The following is an 8,167-nucleotide window of genomic DNA, read 5'->3' as shown; positions in this document are numbered from 1 at the left end:
TGTCCTCAGCCCTGCACTGAGCGAGCTGTCCTCAGCCCTGCACTGGGCGAGCTGTCCTCAGCCCTGCTCTTGCTTTGTGTACTGCCCATGTTCAGTCTGTGCTGTTATTGGTGCTAACTGGATCTACCTTCTTTTTCTTTTTCCATTAATTTATTTATTCACTTCACATCCTGATCATAGCCTCCTTCTCTCCTCTCCTCCCAGTCTTACCCTCATACCCCCTCCTCCTCTCCCCATCCCCTTCTCAGAGAAGAGGAAACCTCCATTGGGTTCCAGCCCACTGGTCATCCAATAGAAACAGGAGTAAGCCCATTCTCTCCCATTGAGGCCATACACAGAAGGCCAGCTAGGAGGGGAAGGGGATCCAAAGGCAGGCAACAGAGTCAGGGACAGCCCCTGCTCCAGTTGTCAGGAACCCAAATGAAGACCAAGCTGCACGTCTGCTACATATGTATAGAAGGTCGAGGTCCAGCCCTGCATACTCTTTAGTTGGTGGTTCAGTCTCCGTGAGACCCCAAAGGTCCAGATTAGTTGACTCTGTAGGTCTTCTTGTGGTAATCTTGAACCCCCCAAGTCCCTCAATCCTTCCCCTAACTCTTCCACAAGACTCCCCGACCTCTGCCCAATGTTAGGCTGTGTGTCTCTGCATCTGTTTCAACCAACAGTGGGTTCTACCTTCTAAACATTTCTAATTCTGATACAATTGGTCTCCATGGCATAAAATAAGGTTGGTATGATTACTGTGTCACTGTTTATAAAAGAGAAGAAACGTGTGCACGCTTCATTGTAAGAAACCCCAAGAAACTATCCAAAAGGCACTCAGTTTCTGAATTTGCTGTTGGTCTGTCTTTTTGTTTCTTTTTTTTTTTTTTTTTTTTTTTTTTTTGAGACAGGGCTTCTCTGTGTAGCACTGACTGTTCTGGAACTTGCTCTGTAGACCAGGTTGGCCTTGAACTCTTGAGATCCACCTGTCTCTCTGCTTCCGAGAGCCACTTGGGATTAAAGGCATTTTGTGCATTAGACTCCTCTTTTAGCCACCACTGCTTGGCAGTTTCCCAATTTTCAGTACCTTGACTGTTAACTCCTCGTACTATACGTTCAACTAAATTTTTCACACAAATAAGGTAATTGACTCTTATGTCATTTCCCTCTTCACCCAACAGAAAGTCTAGTCTTCTCTCCCTTGAGGCCCCACAACCCACCCAACCACCTCTGCTTTATCTTCTAGCACCATCTCCCTTCAATGGCGCTATCCTGACCTTCTCTTTTTTTTTTTTTTTTTTTTTTTTTTTTTGGTTCTTTTTTTCGGAGCTGGGGCCTTCTCTTTTTTAAAAGGAGATTTTACTTTTATTTTTTTTTATTCTGTGTGGGTGTCGGTCTGCAGGAGGATTTATGCCATCTGAATGTAGGTGCCCAAGGGATCTAGGAGGTCACCATCAGGGTCCCTGGGGCTGGAGCTCCAGGCAGCTGTGAGCCACCTTGTGTGGGTGCTAGGCAGAGAACTCGGGTCCTCTGGAGAAGCAGAAACTCATCTTGGCAGCTAAGCCCTCTCTCTAGCCCCTCTGACTCCTCTTGGCCCTCCATGGGGAACTGAGATCTGTTCGTCCCTGGTGGCCCTGGGTAGCAGATAAGGGTTCTGCTACAGGCTCTGCTTGGAGGTCACTTCCTCAAGCTTTTCCCAGAACTCAGTTTAATGTGATGCCCCTCATTCCCAGCGCTGAAAAACCCACACCCTCCTTTCTTCATTGCGATTGCTCTATCTGAAATTATGTCATTTATCTGCTATTCCTATGTCCATCCTGTCCCCAAGCCCAGCTCACGTTACACACAAACCTGTTAATGAACAAGTGCATTACTGACAACTCAGTGGTGGTCCTTGACATCCTATCTAAAATTGTTACTTTATGGTTCATAGCAGTCATACACAGAGAGAGCAGTTTGGATGCTGGCTTTGTCTGTCTGTCTGTCTGTCTGTCTGTCTCTGTGACTTTGGGTAAGTGGGAAGCATTGTAGGTTTGGTGAAATCAAGTGAAATCTGAGGTAGAAAGTGCCAGTTCTGGCAGACCTCGTTGGGTTCAAGCTAGACAAAAGCACACTACATAATTAAGACTGAGGAGCCGGGCCAGTCAGGACTCTCCTGGGAAGCAGAGCTCTACATTTTCAGGGTTCTCACTCCATTCGAGCACACAAAGAACAGCCAGCTTTTTCTCTTTTTTGCTTTCTAACTGGATAAGAGCCCCCCACCTCCCCACACACATATCATACCCCCCCATGGGATTAGAGTCCGCACTTTGTGATTGACCCCCTAATGGATTCCCCCCTTAACCCCCTAATGGGTTCCCTCCTTCCTGGTGATTGGTACTTTACCTTTGGATTTTATCTTTTGTAAGTGAGGGATACATTTTAGCCGAGAAAGGGCGCAGCGAGTTCCAAACAACACCATCACATTAAATGCGGTGCCACACTGACTCAGGGCCGCTGCTCATCTCTGTTTCTTAGAAGGAACAAAATGGTTGATTGGTTTTTGCCTCCGCCCATTTATTTGTTAGAACTGATTTAAAAAACACACACACACACACACCACACACTAACGTTTATAGCCAGAGAATTGAATCTGCATTCTAAGCACTTAAGTACAAAGCCATTTTCCAGACATCTTGTTGATTTTATTTTCCCCATTTAGATTGCAGCCTGCAGGGACGGCGGCTGGATTTGTAGCGATCTGGAGAAAATTTGACAGCAGATGTCACTGTCGCTCACACAGTCATCAGCCCCGCCATCTCAGAGCACCTACATCTTTAGCAGAAGGCAATTTTTTTGAAGATGGTTAAAAAAAAAAAATCTTCTACATTCTTGCACCCGTTCTTACACTGTGTCTGATCTCACTTAGCTCTGCACTGGCTTCAGGATGTCACGTTCATAAACCACAGGGAGAATGAGGATCAAGGTGGCCCCAAACTGCCTAAGTGACCCTCGTCTATGCCTAAAGTTGGGCTCTGCTCACGTTATCCTTGGGTACGGTCCAGTGTTGCTATAAATAGTCCCCTGAGCGGTCCTTCTCTCAGAGCTTCTGAGCCACTGAGAGCTAGAGTGTCATCCAGGGAAGTTGATAGACAAGGAGGCACGGGAATGCAGACTCTAAGCAAGTGAAATGACGTGCGGAATCCCAACAGGCCCTGAAGGAGCAGCTCTGCCATGATGCTCAGGCACTGACATTTGAAAGCCTTGACGTTGACAAATTACGCATCCCATTTCCTTTTCCATCTCCCGCCTGTGAAGCAACAATCAGCTTTGTCGTCCACTCCTCAGGAAGCCAGCCAGACTGTGCCAGGATTGAAACTGAGAACCTGGAAACAGAGCCGTGCTGCACCTTTCTGACTTGCAGGCTGTTTCCTGTGTGAAGAGAGGCCCTGTGGGCTTGAGGAGGCGGGGCTAGAGGAAGGTACCCAACTGCTGCCGCTGGCTTTTAAGGATGGAGGACGAGTCCTGTCTATGGCCTTGCACATATGGTGTCATCTAATCTCTACGGGTCCGCTAAATAGCGTAGCCTCAAGCCCTCCGCTCCCCATCTTTCTGGTGAGTTATAGGAGATGAAAAAAAATCTATTTTCAATTAAAATAAACAAAAGAGCCCAGAAATGCAGTGATCATAAATAAATAAATTTGATTAAGAGAACCCGACTCCGCAGCTTGGTCAAGCCTCCACAGCCAGGTTTCTCTGACAATTTCATTTATGCATCTGAATGCCCAGGCCCACGTCTTCCCTGCCCGTCTCTGGGGAGAGCACCGTCCAGGTTCACAGTGGCCCACCGTGTCAACGCTCTGGCTCTCAGTTTTGAAGGAGAATGGCAGCTGTTGTGATGGCTCCAACCAGATACGGTTTGCTCGGCACCCCCGCTTACACACCCACTTTGGGTTCAGTTTCACAGTCGGGCATCGAGAGGGCAGAGTCTTGTCCTCGTCCATGGAGGCTGATGGATACAGGTTTGTGATCTGTACGTGCCATACAGAAGTAAGCAATATGAAGTGCACAGTTTACTCCACTGAAATGTGGAGACGGGTTCTTCTCTAAGAGCAGCCTGGGAGTAGGCGAAAATTTCTCTCTTCCTTTCTTCCTTTCTTCTTCCTCTCTTTCTTTCTTCCCCCTCCTCCCTTCCACCACCATCCCTTCTTCTTCCTTTTAATTTTTTGGTTGTTGTTTCTTTCTTTATGTATCCCTGGATGTTGTGGAATTCAGTAGATAAACCAGGCTGGTCTTGAACTCACAAATAGCTGCTTGTCTCTGTCTCTTTAGGTCAGAATTTTTCAAAGAGAAAACTAAACAAAAATAGACCCTCTGAAAAACGTAGCAATAAGAGACTTTGACAAAGGCAAAATGGAGGGTCCCATATTTTCAAAGCCTTGAAGCCTGCATATCGCTGAGCAGACAATGGGTTGCTGAGGGCCGGGAGGGGCGGGAAGGGGAGGGGAGGGGAGGGGCAGGGAGAGCAGGGAGGGCAATTTTCCTTCTTGTGGTTCAGATCCAGGTTTAGAAAGAAGAACCTTGCTGCCCCTGATTGGTAGGACTTCTTTCTTTTCTCAGGTGAAGGATCTGTACCTGTCCATTCATTGATTCATCATCCATAGATAATTTCATTCATTCATTCATTCATTCATTCATTCATTCATGCCATTTGTCTTATACTCCCCAGCATTTGACATTAGCAGTATACATTCAAATAGTCTAAAGAGACAGATCAGTGTTCAGGTATAGATAAAACAGGAGGAATAAATTGTATGTATAAAGTGCTTTCTATAATTCTGTTTCCTCAACTACACCATCTCTGTCCATTCATTCTCCTCTCATGGGATCTGATGTGCAAGTTGATAATAACTAGAGCTGAGGGACGGAGGAGCAGGAGCAAGGCACTGGTTACAGGAGAGCCAGGGGAGGAAACTCAAATGGAGTGCGTACGAGGTCTGAGAGTGATTCTGACTGTGCTGCACTCTGACTCTAAAGGCTTCCGAGCAGGGAGGGGCCGTGGTCCATCAGAGCACTCCCAGCCTATGAGAGGTGGCAGAGGCCTCTCTTTGTGCCCTTTATCCCATTTTACTCTGGAAGGTTCACCAGACTCCTTTGGGAAAGCTTTGCTCAGGTTGTCCTGAACCCAGTTGAACGCCTTGTGCAGATCCAAGCTCAGACACCACCCAGTCCACCATACAGTTTTCCTTCTTTACTCCGCTTTGCACGTCACCCAGAAGCAAGAGCAGCACATGCAGGACCTGAAGCCTCACAGGATCTGAGAGGTCTTGGGTGAGGGGGAAATCCACATGTTCACAAGAAATCCTCATTTTTAACAAGTACCCAGGTGATTCTGATAAAAGTTTCCCATTCTACCTCAAGTACAAATGAAGAGTTTGACACTCCTGAGAACTCGTCATGACCCCAGAATAACCAGAGCTAAGATTAACTGATCATATCCTGCACATCAGGTCCTCTTCTGAAGACAGAGGAAGACGGAGTCACTGAATCTTCATTCGTCTTGGATCCAGGAGGAGAAGCCATCATAATCTTACAACGTATCTACTGTATTAGAGATATGTGTCATAAGTCAGGAAAAGGGAGCAAGATAAGCTGAGGTGTAGAGAAAGTTCTGTGGCAGAAAAACAGCAGACGGTGACCCCTGGGGCCGTGAGCTCTCCTAGCACGGGTTTTTGGCCTGATTTACAGTACCAGGCATGTATTTCCTCTTGTGGAGCAGAGAGTGACTGATTACTCCCCATAACATCCAATGGCTCTATGCCATCCTCAGGCATATCTTGCCACAGCAGTGAAGTGGAAGTCTCTGGATATGTCATGTGATACAGACTCACACAGTGTTTTGCTAAGACAGACTTATGTGGTGTTGTGTTAAGACAGATTCATGTGTCGTTTTGCTGATGGTGAGGCAAGACCCACGGGAGGATGCGTGATGTTTGGAAAGAGGATAAATAAGACTCAACAGTGACTGTGATTACATGGCCAGCTTTGCAACGCTTCATTGGCCTCAAGCCTTCGTCTTGCTGATCTTTGCTTTGTGGAGAGCAGCATGGCAGAGAACGTCTCCTGGCATCCCAGCTGGCCCCAGTCACTCCCCCACCGACTCAAGCCAATTCTGTGGAGGGAGGCCTGGCAGTTTCTGCTGGATTGTGCTGTAGCAGCTGCTGATTAGTGTTTGGTATCCAGACACTACTGAACTGGACTGCTAATATCCTGAAAAACTAAGATTGGAATTGCTCCAAGGAACTACTTCTGAACAGGGCCACATCCCTTCCTATTTACCATCTCCTCCCCCCTTCCTTTGGACAGTGGGCTAGGAGGAGGGGGTGAAGCATCTGAGAACCTTTATTGAAAGTAGGTTTTTAAACATCTAAGCCTCCATACCATCATTATCGCTCACAGGCCTCACAGCTGCAAACGACTATTATGACTCCCCTCACTAGGAGCCTGCGCATCATCGTCCAGCACTGGCAGGGCTAGCCATTAGGGAAGGAGCTTCCAGGTCAGTACCAGCTTGATTTTTCCATGACTTATGACAAAAGTGTATGGTGTCTTCAGCCACAGGGTCTCACTATCCCACTCATACCAGCAGCAGCAGTAATTACCTGAATTGTTTTGGGGATCTCTTAGGAGACCCTGACTCCTACCAACAGCTAAAGGGGAGGTGTTCCACACCTGGCACTGGGCTTTTAGACAACCTCTGGTTGGAGGAGGAGCTTATATAGGGTAACTCCAATTAAATCTTTTTATGAAAGTGTATGTGTATATAAAATAGGTTTCCATGTGGCTTTTCCAAACACCCAGAGTCAGTACCATAAAACTTTTAATAGCCAGGTCTGATTCAGAACATCTGGGATACAGTGTTAAATGGTCTCTCATCACACTAAGGAATTCAATCATTCATATTGTTTAAAAACAAGCAAGCAAACAAACAAATGAAAAACTATTGGAGCCAGGGATAGAGGGACAGATGCTGCTCTGGCTTGGGAGGGGGATATTGGTTAAGGAGATCTTGGGGAAGACTAGAACTCCCAAAGCAGAAACCATTCCATAGATAAGGTGAGAAAGGGTATTGCAGAAAATAAATCACTCTAGTAGTTCTTACAAAGACTAGACCAGCAGAACAGCTGGTGTGTGGTCTGTAGGCTGTGTGCCTTTTGTTTTGGGGGTATTGTTGTTGTCGTAGTTGTTGTTATTGTTGTTGTTGTTGTTTTCTGATGTTTTAAGAGAATGCCTGAGAGTGAATAACTTATTAAGAACAGAATAATTCATTAAGAAATTAATTGGCTTGTAAATCTGGATGCTGGGAAATTCAAGAACATGCTACCTTCATCTGCCAATGGTATTCATACTGACCATCCCATGACAGACAGTAAGGGCAAGAGGTGGCAAGAGTGAGAGAAGGAAGCATCCATCGTTACGACATGCCCAGTCGGCAGTAACCGATCTACTGTTTCCTCAGTGACATTAATCCATCCATATGGGCAGACTCTTCATGGTCCAGTCAGTCCTACGTCAAATCACAGTAGCATGAACACATGCATATGTGAGAGAGGTGGCCAAGGTGGACTCTAGAAAGCACATTCTAGACTAGGCTGTGACCCAACTAGAATGATAACCACATGTAGTTTCTGAACTCAGAGATTCTTTTGGTGGTAGTGTTGGGGAAAGGTGGTTATTGAGTAGAAATCAAGCTTTTCATCATGATTTTTTCCATGAGAATTCTGAGGTACAGAGAAAAGGGATTCATTTGAGCTTGTACCATTTTGTTTAGAAATGGAGAGGGAAGACCTATTCTGCGTCTCACACACTAGCCCTTTCTACTCAGGAAACAAGAGGGAAGAGGATTAGCCATGACGGAGCTGGGCCTTGAGCCACACAGTTGGTGCCTGTGCTCTTGTTTCATCTGTGATGTAACCAGGAAGAAAGTGAGAATCACCTTAATTGTCTAAACAATGTGACCTGAAAAGGGTACTTCACTCCAGGGACAGCTCAAGAAGCCTTGTTGGAGGAGGGACTTTAAAGCTCTATTAGTCAGTGTTCTTTAAAGCATGGTCACAGGCCAGTATCACCATCACTGGACCCTGTGAGACATACATGTTCTCAGGCCCCACCACCCATCACTCCTGTGTGAGGAGAACCACTGGAT

The 8,167-nt window shown here is 46.3% G+C and overlaps 1 long non-coding RNA gene across 2 annotated transcripts in view; it reads left to right on the top strand.

The window, feature by feature from the left end:
* The first annotated feature begins 3,317 nt into the window (after nucleotides 1-3,317).
* The window catches only part of LOC134486152 (uncharacterized), a 115,104-nt gene continuing 110,254 nt past the window's right edge, over nucleotides 3,318-8,167 (top strand). Inside the window, exons 1-2 of one of the 2 annotated variants that reach the window (XR_015683804.1) lie at nucleotides 3,318-3,576; nucleotides 6,421-6,520. This is a non-coding gene — a long non-coding RNA (uncharacterized LOC134486152). The remainder of the gene's footprint in view (nucleotides 3,577-6,420; nucleotides 6,521-8,167) is intronic. The other variant, XR_015683805.1, reaches the window with a different exon arrangement.

Source organism: Rattus norvegicus, chromosome 3, assembly GCF_021556685.1.
Source record: "Rattus norvegicus strain SHRSP/BbbUtx chromosome 3, alternate assembly SHRSP_T2T, whole genome shotgun sequence".
Lineage (NCBI taxonomy): Eukaryota > Metazoa > Chordata > Mammalia > Rodentia > Muridae > Rattus > Rattus norvegicus.
Note: the sequence above shows the minus strand (reverse complement) of the source record. Positions and strands in the feature narration are given on the sequence as shown.